This window comes from Gopherus evgoodei, chromosome 2 (assembly GCF_007399415.2).
Source record: "Gopherus evgoodei ecotype Sinaloan lineage chromosome 2, rGopEvg1_v1.p, whole genome shotgun sequence".
NCBI classification, from domain to species: Eukaryota; Metazoa; Chordata; order Testudines; family Testudinidae; genus Gopherus; species Gopherus evgoodei.
Window position 1 is genome coordinate 250,983,191 of NC_044323.1, and position 22,893 is coordinate 251,006,083.

Genomic DNA, 22,893 nt, shown 5'->3' on the forward strand with positions numbered 1-22,893 from the left:
AAAACCTGACCTATGAGGAAAGGTTAAAAAACTGGACATATTTTGTCTTGAGAAAAGATGACTGAGGGGGGACCTGATAGTCTTCAGATAGGTCAAGGACTGCTATAAAGGGGATGGTTCTCAGTTGTTCTGCATGTCCCCTGAAGGTAGGATAAGAAGTAATGGGCTTCATCTGAAGCAAATGAGATTTCGTTTTGATATTAGGAAAAAACTTTTTAATGTTTAAGTACTGCAATAAGTTACCTAGCGAAGCTGTGGAATTCCTGTCACTAGAAGATTTTAAGGTTTTAATAGCTTAGGGCATGGCTACACTTGCAGATGTAGAGTGCCGAGAGTTAAACCAGCCTTCGGAGACCACAGCAGGGAAAACACTGTCGAGTGTTTACACTTTCAGCTGCAAGCGCACAGGCATGGCTACAATAGCAGCTCTTGCAATGCCTCAAAGAGCAGTGCATTGTGGTAGCTATCCCAGTGTGCAAGTGGCTGCAACGTGCTTTTCAAATGAGGGGGTGGAGTGTGACAGGAAGTGTGTTGTGTGTATGTGGAGGGAGAGACAGTATGGTTTGGGGGGCTGAGAGCTTGTCAGCATGGTGTCTTGTAAGTTCAGACAGCAGCAGACCCTCCTCTCTCACACACACACTCACAACAGCAGCATTCCACACTAATGGCTTGTTTTGTCCCAGAGCAGATAAGCATGCTGGCTGTCAGAAATGGAGCTTTCAAAACAATAAGGGTGGCCACTTGACTTGAGAGGATTATGGGACGTTTCCAGAAGCCAATCACAGGGCAGTAATGCAATACCTTGTCCACACTGACGCTAGGGCATTTCACCTGGGCCGCAGCAAACTTTATGCTTCTCATGGAGGTGGATTACCAGGAGCGCTCCAGCTGCAGAGTCCAGACGCTCTACATACTTTGCCAGTGTGCACACATCAAGAGGTACGGTGCCCGGGCTGCTTTAATGCGCTCTAACTTGCAAGTGTAGTCAAGCCCTTAGACAATCACCTGTCAAGGATAGTCTAGATATACTCAGTACTGCTTCAATGTGGGAGGAGGATGGACTAGCCCTAAATTTCTATATGATTCTATCAAGGGCCTGAGAATCAGGACTTCTGGGTGCTACTTCTTGGCACAGGCTTGCTGTGATACTCTCTGGCTGAGTTTACCTGTGTGTAAAATAGGATCAGTAATAATTATCCATTCCCCAGGGCTCCTGTGGGGATTAACTGAAGTTTTTGGAATGTTCTGAGAGCAAATAACAGGTATGATATATGAATTGGAATTATGATTATATGAAATATCATGATAAACTTCCCTTAGCATTTCACTGTATAAATGGTGTAGTCAAATATTTTGGAGGTTTGTGAAGATCAGATTCCTGAGTTTGGCTCCTGTTGTCCGCTTCACTTTACTCATTAGAAGGGAAAATAAAATCTCTCTCATTTCATTGACTATACAAATGCTCTTTGATGTTTTTAAGGCTGGTAAAATCCCCCTGGCATCACTGTGTGGAAAGGAAGAGTAGGCAGGGGAAGATGCACCCTTGCTTTTGAACACAGAGGCAGACTCGTTCTCACTGCTTTCTTTATTGAGGGATCCAGCTGAGCTTGGCACAAAGGCTTTTAAAAGCCCAATATATGTATAAAAATCTAATATGGGAATAAATTAGCTTGTGTTGCTCCAGGAAGTCTGTAAATTGAGGCAGCAGCAAGAGCAAGGCAATGAAGAGGGCCAGTTTATCTGCAGCGCTGAAAATGATTTTATTTAAAGCTTGTCTTTAAAGGTGGTGCTATTAAAGAGAAGCTGTAATTAGTGTTACCATAGGGAGCCCAGCAGTGAGAAGGGGCTGAGATCAAAACCATGTTAGAAGGTGCTCCTCCACATGCCTCCTCTAACTTCCCCGTTAGGGGCCTTTCTAGTGAACTGGGGTGCATTGTGTGCCACAACCCTATGGTCTAGTACAACCTGAGAGCTGTGTGAGGCCTGCTGAGCTGTTCCTTGCAGCTCACAAGCAGCATCTCCATTTCTAGACAATTTGGTGTGTTAGAGGGGAATTTATCCCCGCCTCTGTGTTGAGCACAGTACAGAGACCAAGTGGGGATAGCTTGCATCACCGCTAAGGCCTGCTCTAACTTATGCCCCAGCTATCGTTGCTTCTATGGGCAGTGTGCCACCATGGAATACCCTGGGTATAGGGATGCCGTAGCTATGCGTCTTCCTTTCCCGGTCCACCTCCTGCATCAGGGGACACTACAGGCAGGGACACACCAGCTTTATGCCTGCTGAGGAGGGCTCCTACTCTGGGCAGTATTTCCTGAGGGACGGGGAAGGGTATGGCTGCTTTTCACCCACTTTTTCCCAGCAGAGGCAGTGCAAAGTGACCTCAGGAAAACAATGTCATCCCAAAATCCAGTGATTACCCCACTCATCTAGAATGTGGGAGACTCGGGTTCAAATCTCCACTTTAGAGGAGGCAATTGAACACTTGTTTTCCACATGCCAGGTGAAAACCCTGACCCAGGCTATAGAATATTCTGGGATGGCGGGCGGGAGTCTCCCAATCTCTCCTATTGAAGCTGTTCCACTTTGTGTAGTGATGGGAACTCAAGTGTCCTCCATCCCAGGTGACTACCCTAACCGCCAGGTTCTGGAGTCACTCTTACACTCTCTGTCCCAGTGAACATTGAACATGCTCTAGTGGGCACAATCTCCTCTGCTCCACTGTGATCTTTTCTACCCAGTCCCCTCCAACCTCTCCATCTTGTCTCTTCCCCAGCCCATCTCCTTGTCCCAATCACATTCTTTTCACCTACCCAGGCTTCAGTCCTCAGATTTCTCTTCCAGGCCCCCGTCTCCTTTCCCAGCAAGGCCTAGTCTCACCCCTTTGGGTTTCCCATCCTCGTATCCCCCCAATATCCTTTCCCAGTTAGTCTCAGTTCCCCTCCTCCTCTAGCAGCTCATCCAATCTGTGTCTTTGAGCCACGTTGGACTCCAGTCAGCCTCTCACCCACATTCCCCATCCCCAGCGGCTCCCAGTCCCAGTTTCCCATCCTGGGCTTCTCATCCAATCTCCATACTTCCCCCATTTCCCTGGCTTCTTGTCCCACTCTCTTTTCCCAGCCGGTGCCACTTCTCCCCCTGTTCCTGGTCAGATCTGTCTCTCCTCTCATATCACCTCTTTCAGCTCACCCTACTATTCTCTGTCCCAGTCTCCTTGCCCAGCCATTCTCAGCCTTCCCTGGCTCCCACTCTCAGTCTCTGCCCCATCTCACAGTCTAAGTTCCAATTACCCCCTTAAGTCCCAATATTCTTCTTCTTTCTCTCTAGTCTCAGTCTCCCACACCGCTCTCCCACCTCTGCAGGTCTGGCTCCTGCCCACTCTGCATTTGGATCAGATATCTTCTTCCTGCTAGGACCCAACAGGATGATCATTAGGAGCACAGGAGAGGCAGGTTCCTTGCTCTCGATTCTGGTGCCCACACCCAGACCCAACATAGCCTGAAGCAGCTCAGACCTACAACTGCAGGGAAAATCCTGCTCAGCCAATACAGACAGCATCTCCGGGCAATTTAGCAGCTAAACTCAAAGTCTCTACTGAGCATGTGCGAACTTCTATGTTTCAGAGGCTTATAATTTGGCAAAATTTGGGTGGATTTTCTCCGAGATGGCTAAAGACACATCCCTGACACAAAGGCCATCCCCTGTCAAATTTCAAGTCTGTGCTTCAAAGCATGGGGATTTTAGGGCTTTCAAAAGAAAAATAGGCACCAGAATTTAACATGGGCAAAGCAACCTATTTTTTCCTAGATTCATTCTTGGAAATGGTTGAATTGCTTTGGCTGAAAATTTCCAGAAACATTTATCCTTAGGACAGACTCCTGTTTGGAAAATTTCAGCTCAACTGGTTACATTGTGGCAAAGATATAGACAACTGAAAATAGGGTCTGAATAGGATGTGTCAGGCAACGTTACTGCTATGTGGTGCTACCAGTCCTGCTTATAATATGAGTATCTGTACATATATGCAGCATCCTGAATGTTAATAAAATAGATCAAAGTTACAGCAGTAACTTCTCTTTCAAGATCAGGTGTCCCACTTGGGAAAAGACAGCATTATTAGCCTGACATAGAGCCTCTAGTTCTGATAGTAATAACACTTAGTCACTTAGTCAACAGAGGTGATTTCCTTCAGCCAAACCTGAAACGAAAGTACCGCTGTTGTAAAGCTCAGGTTCGCTGAGGATTAGGTGTTCCAACATCATGGTAAATGCAAATACAACTCTATTATAGTTGAGGTTCTTTCACATGGTCAGCAACCTAAAATGCTTGTCAGAGTTAAGTAATACAAAATAGTGGAGAGTATAGAGCAAAAATGAGAAGTAGTCAGAATATGATAGATCCATAAAATATTATTTCCATCAGTGAAGAGTTGTTTCTAGAAGGCTCATGTCCAAGGACATCTCTCTTCCAAAATGGCACAGTGAAGCAATTTTCTAAATTTTCAAATTCTTGCCTGGAGTCTCTGTTCTCCTGTCCTCTTCTTCATGACAGTTCTTTCAAGGTGACTCATGTTAGTCTCTCAACCTTTCCTCAGTGGGATGCTTGTTAAATTTAGAGTCTTGTGTATGTATCTGTTCTATTTCTCTGTGAAACTCCTCTGCTGCTCCATGATTGGCTGTCTCCTTAGGGCAACCTGCTGGCTGGCTATATCTTTGAACTTGTAAAAGGGAATACAAAATACTCCTCTTAGGAGAGGATTATGTGATTCCATTTTCTGTCAGTTCATTCTAGAACAGTTCAACAGACACCACAAATAGAAATGCATCAGGCTATTCCATAGATTTCAGTGCATTACCCCACCGCTGTAACAGGCATGTAAGAATCCAGCACGTCCACAATATCGGTTGAATTTAATTCTAGTTCACCTATCCTGACTCCATTTATCTATTTTATTTTCTGGAATATTCTCCTAATTTCTTAATTACCATTTTTCTTTATTAGGGAGTGATTTACTCCATTGACACTAGATACTTGAAATGAAAAATCAGAAGAAAGCAACAAAAATGTTCTATTTTTAGCCCCCTTTTTGGTGTATGCCATTTTCTTTCTTATTTCACTGTGATAGTTACATATCCGATACAGGAAAAAAGTACATTAAAAAGTGTTATGATTGCAAAGTGAAGCACTCAAAAGTCAGGAAATGACACAGTTGAGGTAATATACACTGCTTTACTCTTCCGCTTGATGTGCATGCATTATGATACAGTCTGTAATTATGTGAGCTCATCCTATTTCTCAAATAATGCACTGGAATATCCTGCAGTATTTTTTCTTCATTCTTGGTCTGTTTTTCCATGCTACAGAATTCACCTGTTGCTTCCAGGAGTCTGTCTCCACAAATAGATACTAGAGTGATGGTTATCACTATAAAAATCAAGACAGACCAATATGACTAAAACGGAAAGATACCAATGCCGTACTGTCTCTCTCTATTGTAAACATATATTCTGTTTAGCAAAGATGTTTCCGACCTTCAGTAATAGTTCAAAGAGCAAAATCAGAATAAAGCATCATGAAAATATGCAATACGATAAAAAGAGAAAGCCAGATATTCTGCAATTTATACATATATGATGCAAACATCTTCAGGAAAAGCATTAATTAATGTAACTTTTATTTCCACCTCCCTACAATCTTAAAATGTGTATTGGAGTACAAGAGGGGGGAGAGAGGAAGAGTTTTGAGGCAGGTAAAGGGAAGAAAATACATGCTTTCCTGACAACCCTGAAGTACCTTGCTCCCTTCCATTATTTTTTTCATTATTTATGGTCACAGTGAAAATACAATTGATCCAGATTATAATCTCCGTGAATATTAAACATAATTTCTATGGCACATGCCCTTGCAGTCATGTAAGAGGAGTTTGGGACATTCAGTAACATGCATCTTAGTTTAGAAAATAGTCTTGAATATTCACAATTTATTCCTGTCCTGGTATGTGAAGATTCAGAAGGTGCCTTTGCTACCTTCTCCCAACGATGTACACAAATTCCACCAGTTGCCATAGCACTGGAGATGACTGAAGCAGCTTATTATGTATGACATGGACATATCAGAAGCATCAACAAATTATAGTAGGTATTTAAGATGTTTCCCAATGGGTTCATATTAATCTGCTTTACTCACTGATACTGGCTGACTGATTTTTTTTTGTCACAATGTACATAACTCTCATAGACACTGTGCTGTCCCCCTTTACCTGCCTGTGAGATCATGCAAAATAAATTCTTGGCTAAAATTGAAATTCCAGTCTTCTGTGTGCTATTCAAATTCCAGTCCCCAATGTCAGTATGTTTTCATTTATTCTGAGGTTCAAAGCTTTGCAGGATCTATGTAGGGGACCAGAGGGGATATATGTGAATCAGAACAAAAGATCAGAGTGCTCCAATATATAACCTGATTTGACTGAAATAACCGTTTGTGTTTTGGAGAATCAAAATGTAATCCCTGCCACAAGACAGGAGCTCTCATAAGACCGTTACATACAAACAAATATAAATAAATTGGAGATTTCATAGTAATTCAAAGATTTAACAAAGTACCTATAAGTACAGTTTCCTGTATAGCATGTTAGAATGAAACAGATTTACTTTAAGGATTATAGACAAAACATTCAACATTTTGGCTCCAGACTCTCCCCTAAGATATAGAACAGGAGTCGGCAACCTTTCAGAAGTGGTGTGCTGAGTCTTCATTTATTCCCTCTAATTTAAGGTTTCGCATGCCGGTCATACATTTTAATGCTTTTTAGAAGATCTCTCTCTACAAGTCTGTATATAATATAACAAACTAGTGTTGTATTGTAAAATAAACAAGGTTTTCAAGATGTTTAAGAAGCTTCATTTAAAATTAAATTAAAATGTTGATCTTATGCCACCGGCCCGCTCAGCCTACTGCTGGTCTGGGGTTTTGTTCACCTAGGCTGGCAGTGGGCTGAGTGGGGCATGCTACTGGGACCCCAGCTGGGAAGGGTCTGACAGCCAGAACCCCAGACTGGAAGCAGGTTGTTCAGGGCCGGCAGCAGGGACCCCAGACCGGCTGTGGGCTGAGCGGCTCAGCCCACTGTCGCTCAGAGGTTCCATCCTCTGGCTCCTGCCAGCCGGGATCCTGGCTGCCGGATCCGCTCAGCCTGCTGCCGGTCTGGGGTCCCGGCCCTGCCCACATACAGTGGGTACCTACCTTCTCCCTGGTTCTGGCCCATTCTCTTCCTCTCTCTGCACTGAGCTGAGGGTGGGAGTGCATGAGCACCGGGCTGGGGTTGAAGGGTCTGGCCGGGAGCTAGAAAGAAGGAGGGGGCTTAGGGTTGGGGCAGGAGGTTTGGGTGTGGGGCACTTACCTGGGCAGCTCCCATTTGGTGTGGGGGGTGCAGATGGGAATGTGATTCCTGTTTGGTGCTCAGGGTGGGGGTGGGGATGCGTGGGGTGCATGGGATGTAGGGGGCTGGGGATGTGGAGGGTGCAAGAGTCAGGGCAGAGGGCTGGGGGCATGTGAGGGGGTGCAGGTGTCAGGGTAGGGGGGCTGGCTAGGGGTGCCAGAGTCAGGGCTGGGGTCATGGGGGTGTGTGTGAAGGAGTCAACAGAGGGCCAGGTGGTACGGGGCTCAAGGCAGGGGTGTGGGGGGGTGTGGGGTGCAGGGCTCAGGGCAGAGGGCTGGATGACTGCCCCCCCCCAGAACCCCTAAGCCCCCACCACTCCTTGTCCCGACTACCCCCTCCTGGGACCCCACCTCCTATCTAAGCCTCCCTGCACCTTGTCCCCTGAATGCCCCTGTAGGAACCTACCCCCTATCTTTCCCCTGACTGCCCCAACCCAGATCCACACCCCCACACCCAGACAGACCCCCTGGACTCCCATGCCTATTTAACTGCTCCCCACCCCCTGACAGCCCCCCCAGAACTCCTGACACATCCAACCCCCCCGCTCCTTGTTCCCTGACCACCCCCTCCAGAGACCCCCCCACCCTAACTGCTCCCCCAGGATCCTCCTTGCTCCCTGTCCCCTGATTGCCCTGACCTCTATCCACCTCCAAAACAGACTCCAGGACTCCCATGCCCCATCCACCCCTCCCGCTCCCTAACTGCCCCCTCCAGAGACCCCCTCCCCTAACCACCCCCCGGGATCCCACCGCCCCATCCAACCCACCCTGCTCCCTGTCCCTTGACTGCCCCCACCCCTTACCCAACCCTCCATCCTCCTTACCATGAGGCTCCCCACTCATCTGGAGCTCTGCCGCCACCGCGCATGCAGCCCAGCCCTACCCCGCCCCTCAGAGCGATGTGTGTGCAACAGCAGGGCTCCGGATGAGCATCTTCACCTCTCCACAGAGCCAAACATTGCCCCGCAGGAGCATGCAGCCTCAGCCCCCAGAGCGCTGCTTGCGCGGTGGCAGGGCTCTGGGAGAAGGCGGGGGAGGGGCCAGCATCTTACTGCGCTAGGCCAGCGCTCCGGCCTGGGACCGCAGACCCCGCGGCATGCCACGTCAGCAGGATTTTTAATGGCATGCGGAGTCACAGCAGGCAGTCGCGTGCCATTAAAAATTGGCTGGCGTGCCATCTTTGGCACGCGTGCCATAGGTTGTCGACCCCTGGTATAGAATGTCACAAGGGGAATTTGATAGCAGCCTTCAACTACCTGAAGCGGGGTTCCAAAGAGGATGGAGCTAGGCTGTTCTCAGTGGTGGCAGATAACAGAACAAGGAGCAATGGTCTCAAGTTGCAGTGGAGGAGGTCTAGGTTGGATATTAGGAAAAACTATTTCACTAGGAGGGTGGTGAAGCACAGGACTGGGTTACCTGGGGAGGTGGTGGAATCTCCTTCCATAGAGGTTTTTAAGGTCAGGCTTGACAAAGCCCTGGCTGGGATGATTTAGTTGTGGTTGGTCCTGCTTTGAGCAGAGAGTTGGACTAGATGACCTTCTGAGGTCTCTTCCAACACTTACCTTCTATGATTCTAAGTAAGATGGAAAAGCAAAGATTGGTCAGAGATAATCAATATGGTTTCAGAAGGTCTTATTAGCCTTTTAACTGTTTAATGGGATTTCTGCTGAGGTAGATTAAGAAAGATGAAAATATGTATTCTTATGGTAAGTATTCAAAGGTATCTTACCACAACAGGGATTTACTACTGGCCAAATCTGTAAGGCCATACTCAGAACTAACTTGTTCTCGGTCACTTAATTGTAAAGCGAACAGGGTACTTCTAGATTTACACAAGCATGACTGAAAGCAGAATTTGGCCTTCTGTTTTTACTCACAGGCAAAACTCTCATTTCTTCAATGGCAAGACTTAGTGAGGATTTGGCATAAGGCAACTTCACACCTTTGTAAAAAATGTGGTGAAGATCTGCTCTCAATTATTCCAGGTTCACACTGGTGTACCAAAGAGGAGAATATTGCCCAAAGTTTTGCTTGCAGTCATCAAAAAAGTAAATACTAAATCAAGGTCAAATACCAGGAGACAAATAGCTACTATAATTGGGACCTTTTTTAAGATGTGGAAAATATAATCATTTGACACTAATTTTCAAAAAAGATTAAAGGATTGATATGACATATCAGCTTTTCATTATTTAAAACAACAACTACTAAGAGAATGGCATGAAATGTAAGAGTTGTAACTTATGTAACAATCTGAAGGATGTGTATTGTAAAAAAATGACTCATTGGTTATATATCACTCAAAAATCGCCCCCGTACCCCACTGCATCTAGGCTATTTTTGTGTTGAAGCAACAGAGAGCAAACTTAGCCTTACTGCAAACTATATGGCTTAGTTTTATATTCCAGTTACTATCCTCATTACAAACACCAAGGATTTTATTTATATTCCTGTGGAGCAAAATTCTTAATATCTGCGTGGGTTGGGACCAGTGGAGATGTGTACAACTATATATGGAAAGTATTCTGTGTGAAATACTGGTATGTACATTAGGGTAGAACAGAGAGAGTACATTGCCTGGTCTCCACATTCAGAGGAAGAGTAGATGCTACTGGATTTTCTTTACTGGAAGTAGAGGAACTAAAACTTTATTGATCTTTTGCTTTTGACGGTGTTTGGTGGGTCTGCTAGACACTACCAGGGAATAAACAAGAACAATCAAGAAAGCTAATGAACATTGCACAGAAGGTAAATAATTTCTTTGTATGAGTCTTTACTCCAGAGGCTGTACTCTTTTCAGGTGAGCACTGTCAGAGAGATTCACAGGTCAAAAGAAGAGGTGCTGGAATATATTGATAAGTTAAACAGCAGCAAGTCAACAAAACTGGGTGGGTGGTGCACACTATAGTGTTCTGAAAGAATTTAAGAATGAAGTGACTGAGCTGCTGACAAATTAAAAAAGCATTTTTTCATTAAAGCCAGCTACTTTTCTGGGGGATAGCAAATATTGTACCCATCTTTAAAAGGTAAATTGGTTGAAACAATAATTTAAGAAGATAAATGATAAAACACAAGACAAACGATAGCATTTCATGTTGACCCTTTTATTAACTATTCCACAAATAATTTGGTCTCTAATCAGTCCATATGTTAACTGATCAAATTTGTTACATTGCATGCAGACTCATTGCTCCCATGTGATATTCTCCTCATAGAATGCTTTGTAACAGCTTCTCACAGTGTCATCTATTAAGTGCTATTACTTACACTTCTGTAACAGGATATACATGGGCAGACATGCATGCATGGAGTCCCACTGACTTCAATTAATCTCTGTGCAGGAGTAAGTGCTTGACTGCATGGATCCAATAGCAAGAATTGGATCCGTATTTATATTACACTGGAGGTACACATGGCATCTTCCACCTCTACAGACAACTGCATCCCTAGGGAATTTACAATCTAGGTCAAATAAGCAAGTTTATTATATAGACTATTAAAGAACATAGCTGCATCTAACAACCTTTTCACAGAATGATTTAAAATGTTTATAAAGGTTGCCATAAATGATGTGAAAGTCTATTACACTGGGACTCTACTCAGTACTTTTAAAGTAATAACCAATTGGCAGAAACACCTCGAAGGGTTAACACCCAAGAAGAACATTATATTCTATCAGCTTTTTTGGCAGCTGCCTTTTTTTCAAGTAGGCAGAGATAATTAACTGACTCAGTTTGCTGCAAGTGGGAGACACAAAGAAAGAACCTCAACAAAAACTGAGAAAAAACTTCAGATGAAGATTTGGTTTCTGAATGATGGAATGGATACAAAGTAGGTCATTTCATCTCAGATCCATATCAAGAATAACTTTTAGATTTTCCTATATGTGAAGAGAAACTGTAATTTTTACTCTACAGTCAGAAACTAGAAAACCTCTTTAGAATAAGAGAAATGGCTTACAAAGCTTTCAGTGTGTTAAGCAGTGACACTTCAGACACCAGAACGATAACCCAGGAGGAAAATAGTTATGTGAAGGCAAGCAGCAACTACTTCTAAGTTATATTATATATATATATAATCTGCATTGGGTTTATAAATCATTACACAGGAGTGAGGGATTAGCATAAACAGAGCTGCAAAAAACACAGATTTTTTTATTAGTATCTGATGTAAAATAATGTTGGCAACTTCTCTAGGTTTTAAACTGGAAAAGCCAGAAGGCAAAAATGTTAGGGTAAAATATTCCTTAATAGAGAAAGGGAAAATATATTTTAAATAGGACATGAACTGGTCACCTAAGGTTCATGTTTTAACAAAGAAAATTATTGTATATTCAGAACAAACATATGAGGATGTGTCACCCCATCAAGAGGGAGGAGGATCAGATGAAGAGGCTGCAAGGCTCTCCATGGAATGAATAAGGCCTGGCTGGCATCCAACGTCATTTCAAAGTCTTAAGTGTAGGATTCACTAGCTTGCTTTAATCACACTAAATGAAGACACTTTGTTAGGGTCATGCTGTTACTTTCTCTTGCTCATTCTGACAGGGATGCTGAGGAGGGAAGCTTCTAGCAAGGTAATGAGTTGCAGCTCCATTTTTCTTTCTACCCTGCTTCCTCGCGAACCAAGTTGGCAATAATGCTGTCATGTATGTTCAGCTTAGATAGGAAAAACACTTAGTGGTGGCCAGGACCAGCGCTAGAGTTTTTTGCGCCCTAGGTGCACAGCCATTTCGCTGCCCCGTGCGCCTCTCCCACGGCTCCGGTGGAGCTGCCGCAGCCATTTCTGCGGAGGGTCCGTTGGTCCGCGGCTCCGGTGGAGCTCCCGCAGCCGTGCCTGTGGCAGGTCCACTAGATCCGCCTGCCCCCCTCCCGGCAAAATGCTGCCCCCCGAAAATCCTGGCGCCCTAGGCGATTGCCTACTTCGCCTCAATGGAAGCACCAGCCCTGGTGGTGGCAACAATAGGGAGTTGTAACCTGTGGAAGTCAGTTGTGGTTACAACCGCCATCTCACAAAATGGCCTCCTTCAGCAACAGCTGGCTGTTTTTCTAAACCATAAAGGACCTACTGCCAGGGGGGATACATAATGGGAAAGGCTTTGGGATAAAAGATGCAAGCCCAGAAATGAGGGAATTGTGATCAATCAGTAAGAGTTTGTCTGCGCATAACAGTTGTATCACTTTAACTACGTTGGTATAGTCAAAGCAGTACAAGTTGTATCAGTACGAAAGTGCTTGTACTAGTATAGATGTTCCCATACAGGAAGGGAAATTACTAGTCTGGAATAAGCCACCTTTATAACAGTGTTCACATGACAGTTTACTGGTATAAATATTCTAGAAAAAAAATCCCATCCCTAACTGAAATAGTTATGCGGGTACAACTTTTAAATGTAGCCCAGGCCTTAGTAACATCTTCACTCTGGGTTAGTGCAAGGGATAGCCTTAGGCCCTGAATTTTAACACGTGTGTGCCTCAGTAAAGTCAAACAGGGCTACTGTGCACTTTCTTGTATCTTTGCAAGATTAGAGCCTTAGAAAGAGAAACTGAGGTTTTGCTCACAGGGGACACCAGTTCTTTTTGCTTGCTTGCATTGTGTTGATCCATCTCTAGCTAATAAAAATTAGGATGTTTTCATAAGCTCCTGCATTCTCACATTCACAGCTACACCCAGACCTATGTTACAGAAGTGTGGGGCTGATACTGTAGTGATTATCCAACCCAGATGTATGAGTTTGGCAGCCTCCGCTCATCAATTCTCTAGTCATTAATACTGGATGTAAAGAAGTCAGCAGGTATTTCCAAGTAATGTGTCATTTAACGGACACTTAGGAGGCCACCTGGAACAAAATGAGTCAGCTTCATAGTAGCCTGAAAACAATGGTGAGAAAATATTTCTTGATTGCTGTCTAGCCTGAGAAAATAGCAATGAAAAACAAATGTTTAGTATTTTACTTACTGCATGAAATGACATGCTACATTTGATAGATTCTTTTCTTTTTTTGCATTGTGGGAATGGCTTTTACCTTTTTAGGTCCTGATCCTGTAGCTGTCCCTCCATGGGTGGACTCCTGAGACTGCATGGTGTCCCTCCGACTTTAAGAGGGCCCCAGATTGACAGAGGGGTGTGCTTGCACAGCTTTAGTCTGTAACTCAGAGGACAGGCTCTTTAAAATATCTGAAACCATAACTCTGTGGCAGTAGAATGCCATTTTAACTGTAAAATCAGTTTTAAAAGGTTTCTTTTTGTTTCTCTGTCAGCTGTATGTCATTTGGCAGGAATACTGGTTGTATTTAAACTTTAAGTGTGATAGGGAAGAAAATCTTGGAAGAAAATAGAGTTTTACCTCAGCAAACCAGAGTGTAACATTTATTTACTTCTGCTACACAAAGAAACTCATTGGATTCCTCTCTTTTTCTCCCAGCTGTGCCTTCACATGGGATGCTGGTTTTGACCATTCCAGATACATCATAAAAATGTTGCACATATTAGCTCTAACCTCCAACTGTTAATATTTCACAGCTTACTGAATCAAAACTTCATAGGGACATTTGCTTTGTTGATATCCCCACCAACCCCTCTGAGCTCTAAAAAAAAATCAGACAGCCCTGATAATAAGTATTTATAAGGTCAAATTGTATCTTCACATGGAAATTCTTGTGAAAGGATAAGCATAGGCCCAAGAAACTCCATGGAAGTCACCTTATGAAGTGTCTATCATATCTTCCCTTAAAGGAGAAAGGCCTTAGGAGGCCCCCAAAGGAAGCGAGAGGTGCAGCCTTCCAGTTTTGCAAATCCCCAAGACCCAGAGAGAAGGGGACTTCTGACCTACAAAGGAGCTCTCTTCGTACTGCTCCTCCAGTCATTGTCCTGCCGAACTTCCCCGACCATGGCACGATGGCAGCTGGAGAAGTGACTAGCAGGAGCTGATGATGTTTGCATTAACTAATGTTAATGGGACTGCTCATCTGCTTAAAATTGAGCATGTGCTTAAATATGTTGATGAATTGGAACCATAATTATTATTAAATGTAACCCTAGAGTGCCAGATTGTGCACTGCAGCAGGATTTTCAGTTCTCTGTTGTGTGTATTAAAGATGACAGTAGTATTGAACTGGAATTGAATGTGTTGGTGAGAGCATTCATGTGTTGGTGTGATGGAATATCACAGTGGCTGTGGGCTAATGATTAGAGAGTTGGGCTTGACTGTTGCCTTCTTAACATGATTTTGTAGAGTTTGCATTGTTCTGAGGAAATGTATTTGTGCAAGTGTAACTCTGAGTCAACAAAGTTGTTTGCATGGGAACAGATTTATAATACCATTTAGTATTTATCATATTAGACTTTAATCTTTATATTAAATGAAAAGAGACTTACTGGATGAAATACATCCCTGGTGTCACATAGCTTATACCAAGAGGTTACAACACGGCAGAATTTGGACTATTGTGCCTTTTTAGTATTTGCTCTTTCTTCCCATCTTAGTCTTTTTTCTGCCCCTGCCCATCTATATATTTTGGCACGTATTTTCTCTTTATTCTTTGTAATATTTATTGATGACTTCTCTTTCCTTCTGGGAAAGAATGTCATTCAAGATAAAAATCATATTAAATTGAATACAAATATATAGAAAGGGAAATGTTTATATGGGGAGCCATACTCTGATTAAACCAACAGTTCAATGAAGGAAGAGATTCCCTGGAAAGGAGGAGGCGGGTAACTGAAAGAAACTAACACTGCAGTCCGAACAAGGAAAGCTATATTCAACAACTGAGTATGTGGAGAGGCAGTGCTAGCCACCACCTTACTGCTACTTAATTATGTATTCATCCTTTCATGTTAGCAAACAACTTTTGATCTTTATGTCTCTCAAATGCTGCATAGGGGGTCCAGACCTCAGCGAAAGATACAAATACTGTTGTAAAATAGCTAGAAAGGAAACGGAGATAAACTTACTGCAAGGGCCTGAGGATGAGAAAACATAAGAACGGCCATACTGGGTCAGACCAAAGGTCCATCTAGCCCAGTATCCTATCGCCTGACAGTGGCCAATGCTCCGGCTCCGCTCCAGCTCCAGGCAAAAACCTGCAGCTCCACTGCTCACCACCAATTTGTTACCAGATTTGCCCATTACTTTGGGGTATGCTCATTTATTTGGGTTATTCTTCTGCGGGAGGGGATTCTGTAATTCTATCAATGTACTGCTTGTGTCACTTGTGTTTTCATATAAAGCGCTACTTCTCCCTTTTGCAAGTGCCCTCCCAATGGAGCTATCCTGCAGGACCTAGGTTCCCTAGGGCTGGGTTTTCCAGCCTCAGAACCGGATGAACACACCCACACCCACACATACATTAACAGAGCAAGTCTGAGCAAACCGGGTCAGTCAGCACTGTCAAGTTGACCCCTTATTTATCTCTGGACTCACTGGGCTGGATGAAGCAGCACTTTCAAGCTGCCTCTCCTTATAGCCCCTGGGCTCCATGGACTGAGTCAAGCAGCACTTTCAAGCTGTTATCCTTATGTGTCCCAGATTCAGCACGTTCCTATCCCCACTCTCACATCACAGTTGTACTGGCAGTAACCTACTTGGTGAGCAAATCCCACAGTATTTTGGGCACTGCAGGGATCTTTAGCTTAAGTAAAAGAAGAGTTGCTGCAGATGGGGGAAGCTAAAAACACAAAAGAGTAAAGTTCAGCAAGAGAGAGAGAAGCAACCAAAAAGAACAGGAGTACTTGTGGCACCTTAGAGACTAACAAATTTATTTCAGCATAAGCTTTTGTGGGCTACATGAAGCTTATGCTCATGCAGAAATTTCCACATTATTTCTAATTGATAAATTCCCCAATTTTAAAATATCTCTGTCGTTTTGGTGTTGGAAGTAATTCAGTTTATTAGTTATTGTTACTAACAATAGAAAGATTTTACATCTTAAGACAATGGGCACAACCAATTCCTCATGTAAAGATGAGAGGTAAAGCCCTCTGTTTACTAGCCTCTTCCCACCTTTTATTTCTCTGTTGAGGAAACCTTTAGTTCTTGGAGCTTTTCACTTAGACTTTCTGAGTCTGTTAGGCTTTCCAGGAACCTGGTTCCTGCGCAGGCCTTTCCAGTCACTGGGTCTATGACATTTCCAACCTTGAAAACAATCTCAGCCAGTTCATGTTTCACATTTTTGGTCCTCCGCTCAGGCAAAGCTTTTAGAAGAACAATGTCTCCGACGGCACATTGCTGCAATGGATCATGAGCAAAATGTTTTTCGCTTGTTAAAGAACTTTAGTAAATAACAATCCAGCACAAGCCTTGTCACTCTCACTTTGGCAGTTTTATGCATTTTGGTTCCAATTACTTTCCTTATTATCCATTTTGCATGGACAACTCCACGTAGTCCAGACATTGTTTAGCTATGATCATCCAGTGCCTTTTGTGCAATGTTATGCTTGGCTGAAGAGTCTCTCCAAAACCTCGGAGATACTTCCCTATTTTTTACTGTGATCTCCACATACCAACACTCCTGACACACCTCACTGGCCGGAAGAGGGGTCAGAAGTAACTGGGACAGAGTGTCCCTCCTCAGCCTGTACTTGTCTTCTATTGCTTCCATCCCCCACAGCTTGCTCCTATCAATCCCAACCTATATCTTCCCCCCTCTTTTCCTGTGTAGATGTAGAGGTCCCCCTTAGCTCCTGGGATGGAGCATGCTCAGTCAGTCTGTGGGAATCATATATGACGAGTCCAGTCAGCACATAGAAGCTGGGAGGGGATGAAGTAGAGTTAGAGCAGATGGAATCTTTGGAGAATAATGCTGCCAACCTCTAACAAACCTTGACTGACAATGTGTGAACTGTGATTTTCAGAGTCTTACAACTCAGCCAAATGTGGGTGAATTTTCCTGGGGATGGCACAAGGCACATACAGGACACCAGGGTGACTCCCCTGCTAAATATCACTTAACTGCTCCAGAGCTTGGAAGTGCTGGAGCTTTTTAATAAAAGAGGATCAAAAAAAACTTTGTAAAATGAGCAAACATATTTTGCCTACCTCATTCACTGGAGTGATGAAGCATGTTAGCTGAAGCATACCCCCAAATGCAGCCTGATGCAGAGACCTGGCATAAAAAAATTCAGCCTAAAGAATTTAATTTTGATAAAGTTATAAGAAATTGAAAATTGAATCTTATATGGAAAGTATTAGCTAACCTTAACTATGAGCATTGCTGCCAGTAGCACCTACAATAATATTGAAAATATATTGTGCTCTATTTTGGTAAAATAATAAAATCTTAATAAGATGAGACCTCACTGCAGCACTCCACTATTAAATCTTTGCGAGCTGGGAAGCAGCTTAATATTTTTGTGTGAACATTTTTGTGTGAATTTAGCAAAATTCAAATTAGCAAATGTATTATGGATTACTTTTCACAGAGTACATGAAGCATAATTTGGACAACTATTTCTTGTAACTAAGGTCCTGATCCAAACATCCATATGACTTCCATAGACATTGGATTAGGCCAAAAGTTTGCAGTATTCTAGTGATGATAACTTTGATAAAAATAAATAACGCTAGTGTTAGGCCTGAATAAAGATATAGCAGACAAAACCAGGTATGCCAACCTGACCAAAGTCAGGCTAACAGAAGTTTGTGGGTAATCCCTGAGTGGAAAACACTGAGAAGCAGCAGCATGTCTCACAAGCGCTGGGAAAAAGTGAGATAAGAGAGAAGCTGCATTCCTGGCATAGTACCAGATGTGCTGTGTTACGGCAGCTCCTTCGAAGAACTGATAAGAGTCCTAGTTTCCCAGCCTCCTTGTTTTCACTCCCTGGTTTTGTTCTTTGTTTGTTTTTAACTCCCCTACATTTCTAACTTTAGGCATGCATGTATACTAAAGGTGTCTAGTTTCTAGTTGTTAGAAGAAGGGGGTGGGTTGCTCCAGTAAATAATTTATGACGCGACAGAACTGTCTATATAGGCTTATACTAAGATGTAAAGAGCAGGCTGCTCTCTATTGATGCATGCACTTGTCAATAAAGAGCTTTTGATCGGACCTTGCTGGTGTTGCCTGTCTCTCTCACGGTCAGACAACGAACTTCGCTGTCTGGGGGTTAGAGTCCCTGACACTAGCAACTGCTTTCATGGTAATAATGCATGTGTGACACTTTGGGGTTCAACCCAGATCAGTAAGGGCTTGTGGCACTGCCTGACCTGTAACCCCAGATGTGTCTGTGCTGTGACTTTAGGCAAGTTGCTTAGTCTCTATAGAGCACTTTCCTACCTCACAGGGGCATTGAGAGGATAAATATATTAAAAAATCATGGAGTACTCATGTACTATGGTAATAGTGGCCATATTGGTACCTAAAATAGACAGAATTTCATGGGGAATCCAGTGAACCTACTGGGACCTCTTGTATGAATAGAGTCAAATCTGTGATTAATGCTTTGCAGCTGCAGGCTCTAAGTCAATAAAATATTTCACTCAGCCATCAGTTGGGAGGAAAAGTAATACATACGTATAGTATTTCTTTTGTTTTTTTTATAGTGCAAAGATTTGTAATAAAAAATAAATATAAGGTGAGCACTGTACACTTTGTATTCTGTGTTGTTGTTTCTACATTTTTGAATATATGAAATCAATATATCTGAAAATGTAGAAAACATCCAAAGATATTTAAGTAAATGATATTCTATTAATGTTTAACAGTGCGATTAATCACAATTAATTTCTTTAATCGCTTGACAGCTCTAATATTATTAATTTGCTTCTGGTACTTCCTACAATGTACTAGGTGCTCCAAATGTCAAATAAACACTGCTCTGAAAAGCATACTTTTTAGTGTAATAAAAGAGAAGATAACTGCAAACTATTTGCTAGAAAAACCCAATTCGATCAGCAGGGAAATATTAGGTTGCAGTTGTGTGAATGGAGGGCTCAAAATAGACTTAGAAGATACTAGAAGATTATGTAAATAAGTCATATGCTGGAAAATACAGCAGAAATGTGTCGAGTGACCTACTCTACTAAGTGAAGTTACTGAAGTTAAAATGCTTGTTTCATCTAAGAAACAATTAAGCAGTGCCAATGGGAGTGTGATCTAGAGAACTGAAAGAGAATGAGCTTAGATGACCAGAATGCCCTTTTAATATTCTCTCTTAATTTGTTGTTATGTTCTTACAACTCTGGTCTATAAGGAACAATTTGAAATGAAGGATCTAATGCTCTGCTGGAGGACAGTCTCTATTTTCTGGTTACTCAGCAACATTAGCTTTAATAGCTTATAGCAGACTACAGTGGAGTCACTGCAGATTTACACTGATGTAACTGTGATCAGAATCTAGCCCAGTTGCCACATATAAACACTATACTTTTAAAAAGTCATACACAGCACTATTCAGAAGGCCAGCAAGAGTGACTCAGTTTCCAGTTAACACTTAAAAGTAAAGTGCAATATGAACTGAAAGAGCCTAAGCAAAATTAATAAGTTAAACCCCCTGCATAGCTATATCCACTTCCTAAATTCTTTCTAAAGGTATATTTAGAGATACAAAACTGTAAAGCTGGCAATCGTAATGTGATATTGTCATAACATTTTTCCCAGATCTGGACCTTAGCGTCCAAAATATGGGTGTTAGCATGAAAACCTCCAAGCTTAGTTACCAGCTTGGACCTGGTAAAGCTGCCACCAGCCAGGAATCTATACAGTGCCTGGTGCACTGTGGTCTCCCCAAAACCATCCCTGTGGGACCCCCAGGCTCAGATTCCTTGAGTCTCACAACAAAGGGGAATAAACCATTCCCCTCTTCCCCTCCAGGTGTTCCCTCCCTGGGTTCCTGGAGAGATATACAGAAGCAAGCTCCATGAATCTAAACAGAGGGACTCCACCCTCCCTGTTTCCAGTCCTGGAAACACAAGTACTTCCCCCCTCACCCAGAGGGTATGCAAAGTCAGGCTTAGTAAATCTAACACAAAGAGATTTTCCCCCTGACTTCTTGCTCCCACCAATTCCCTGGTGAGCTGCAGACTCAATTCCCTGGAGTCCCCACTAAAGAAAAACTCCAACAGGTCTTAAAAAGAAAGCTTTATAAAAAGAAAGAAAAGGACATAAAAATGGTCTCTCTGTATTAAGGTGACAAATACAGGGTCAATTGCTTAAGAGAAAAAAGTGAATAAACAGCCTTATCCAAAAAGAATACAATTCAAAACACTCCAGCAACTACACACATGTAAATACAAAAAAAAAACCAATATAAACATATTGTCTAACTATCTTTGTACTTACAACTTGAAAACAGAAGGTTAGAAAGGCAGGAGACAGAAAAATCACTCTCGGAGCCGAGAGGGTCAGACACAAGACAAAGAACAAAGAACTCACACACAAACTTCCCTCCACCCAGATCTGAAAAAGTCTTGTTTCCTGATTGGTCCTCTGGTCAGGTGTTTCAGGTTACTGGTGTTACCCCTTTACAGGTAAAAGAACATTAACCCTTAGCTATCTGTTTATGACACGCCCCCCAAATTGCAGACAGTGGGGAACCTCACTGGTGGCGATTTCCTCCTAGAACTTTAAAATAAACAGATTAATACAACACATGCACCTTACATATACCACTAAGTATATAACTAACAGACTTTTACATTTTAAGAACACTTTTTAACTACTGGATTCTGGGAAACTCTCACGGGAGAGTGCATCAGCTACTTTGTTAGAAGCTCCTGAGATGTGCTGAATTTCAAAATCAAAATCTTGGAGAGCTAAACTCCAACGAAGAAGTTTCTTGTTGTTCCCCTTGGCAGTATGAAGCCACTTTAGCGCAGCATGGTCAGTTTGTAGCTGGAACCGCCGTCCCCAAACATATGGGCGTAGCTTTTCCAGGGCGTACACAATGGCGTAGCATTCCTTTTCACTGACTGACCAGTGACTTTCCCTCTCAGACAGTTTCTTGCTGAGAAACACGACAGGATGGAAGTTGTGATCCGTTGCTTCCTGCATGAGAACAGCTCCTATACCACGCTCAGATGCATCCGTGGTTACTAGGAATGGCTTGTCAAAGTCCGGGGCCCTGAGCACAGGGTCAGACATGAGCGTTGCCTTAAGTTGGGTAAAGGCCTTTTGACACTCATCAGTCCACTTAACTGCATTTGGCTGGGTCTTTTTGGTCAGGTCGGTCAGTGGGGCAGCGATTTGGCTGTAGTGTGATACAAATCGCCTGTAGTATCCGGCCAAGCCTAAGAAGGATTGGACTGTTTCTTTGACCTTGGGACAGGCCACTTTTGGATAGCATCCACCTTGGCCTGTAGGGGGCTTATGGTTCCTCGATCCACCTGGTGTCCCAGGAAAGTTACTCTGTTTTGGCCTATTTGACACTTTTTGGCCTTAACAGTTAGTCCAGCCTGCCTGATGCGCTCAAAGACCTTTTTCAGGTGTAGTAGGTGTTCGGGGCAGGAGTCTGAAAAAATGGCCACATCATCGAGATAGGACTGGGAGAATATGCAGTTGCCTGCTAGTAGACCATCTACCAGCCTCTGGAAGGTGGCGGGTGCATTTCAAAGCCCGAAAGGAAGGACATTGAATTCATACACCCCCGCATGGGTGACGAATGCTGAACTTTCCTTGGCAGGTTCATCTAGCGGTATTTGCCAGTACCCCTTGGTTAAGTCTATTGTAGAGATGAACTGGGCACGTCCCAACTTCTCCAATAGCTCATTGGTGCGTGGCATTGGAGTTGTCTGGACGAGTTACCACATTTAGCTTACGGTAGTCCACGCAAAAGCGTATTTCCCCATCTGGTTTGGGTACCAGAATAACTGGAGATGCCCATGCACTGGTAGATGAGCGGATTATACCCATCTGTAGCATGTTCTGGATCTCCCGTTCTATAGCAGCTTGGGCGTGAGGAGACACCCGGTAGGGTGGGGTTCTAATGGGGTGAGCATTACCTGTGTCAATGGAGTGGTATGCCCGTTCAGTCCGTCCTGGGGTGGCTGAGAACAATGGGGTGAAGCTAGTGCACAGCTCCTTGATTTGTCGCTGCTGCAGACGTTCCAGGGTGGTTGAGAGGTTCACCTCTTCCACGCCACCGTCTTTTTTCCCTTCGTAGTAGACACCTTCAGGACACTCAGCATCATCTTCCTGGACTGTAAACTGACAAACCTGTAATTCTCTGGAATAGAAAGGCTAGAGAGAATTAACATGGTACACTCTGGGCTTTAGTGAGGAATTGGGAAATGCTATGAGGTAGTTCACAGTTCCCAGGCGCTCTTGGACCGTGAACGGCCCTTCCCATGATGCTTCCATCTTATGGGCCTGTTGCGCCTTCAAGACCATAACCTGGTCTCCACCTTGAAGGAACGTTCTCTGGTATGTTTGTCATACCAGGCCTTTTGCTCTTCCTGAGCATCCTTTAGGTTTTCTTTAGCAAGGGCTAAAGAGTGTCGGAGGGTGTTTTGTAGGTTGCTTACAA

General features: G+C 43.4%; 1 pseudogene; it reads right to left on the bottom strand.

The window, feature by feature from the left end:
- Positions 1 to 16,287: 16,287 nt before the first annotated feature.
- Positions 16,288 to 16,933, bottom strand: LOC115645213 (annotated as a pseudogene).
- Between the last annotated feature and the right edge of the window lie 5,960 nt (positions 16,934 to 22,893).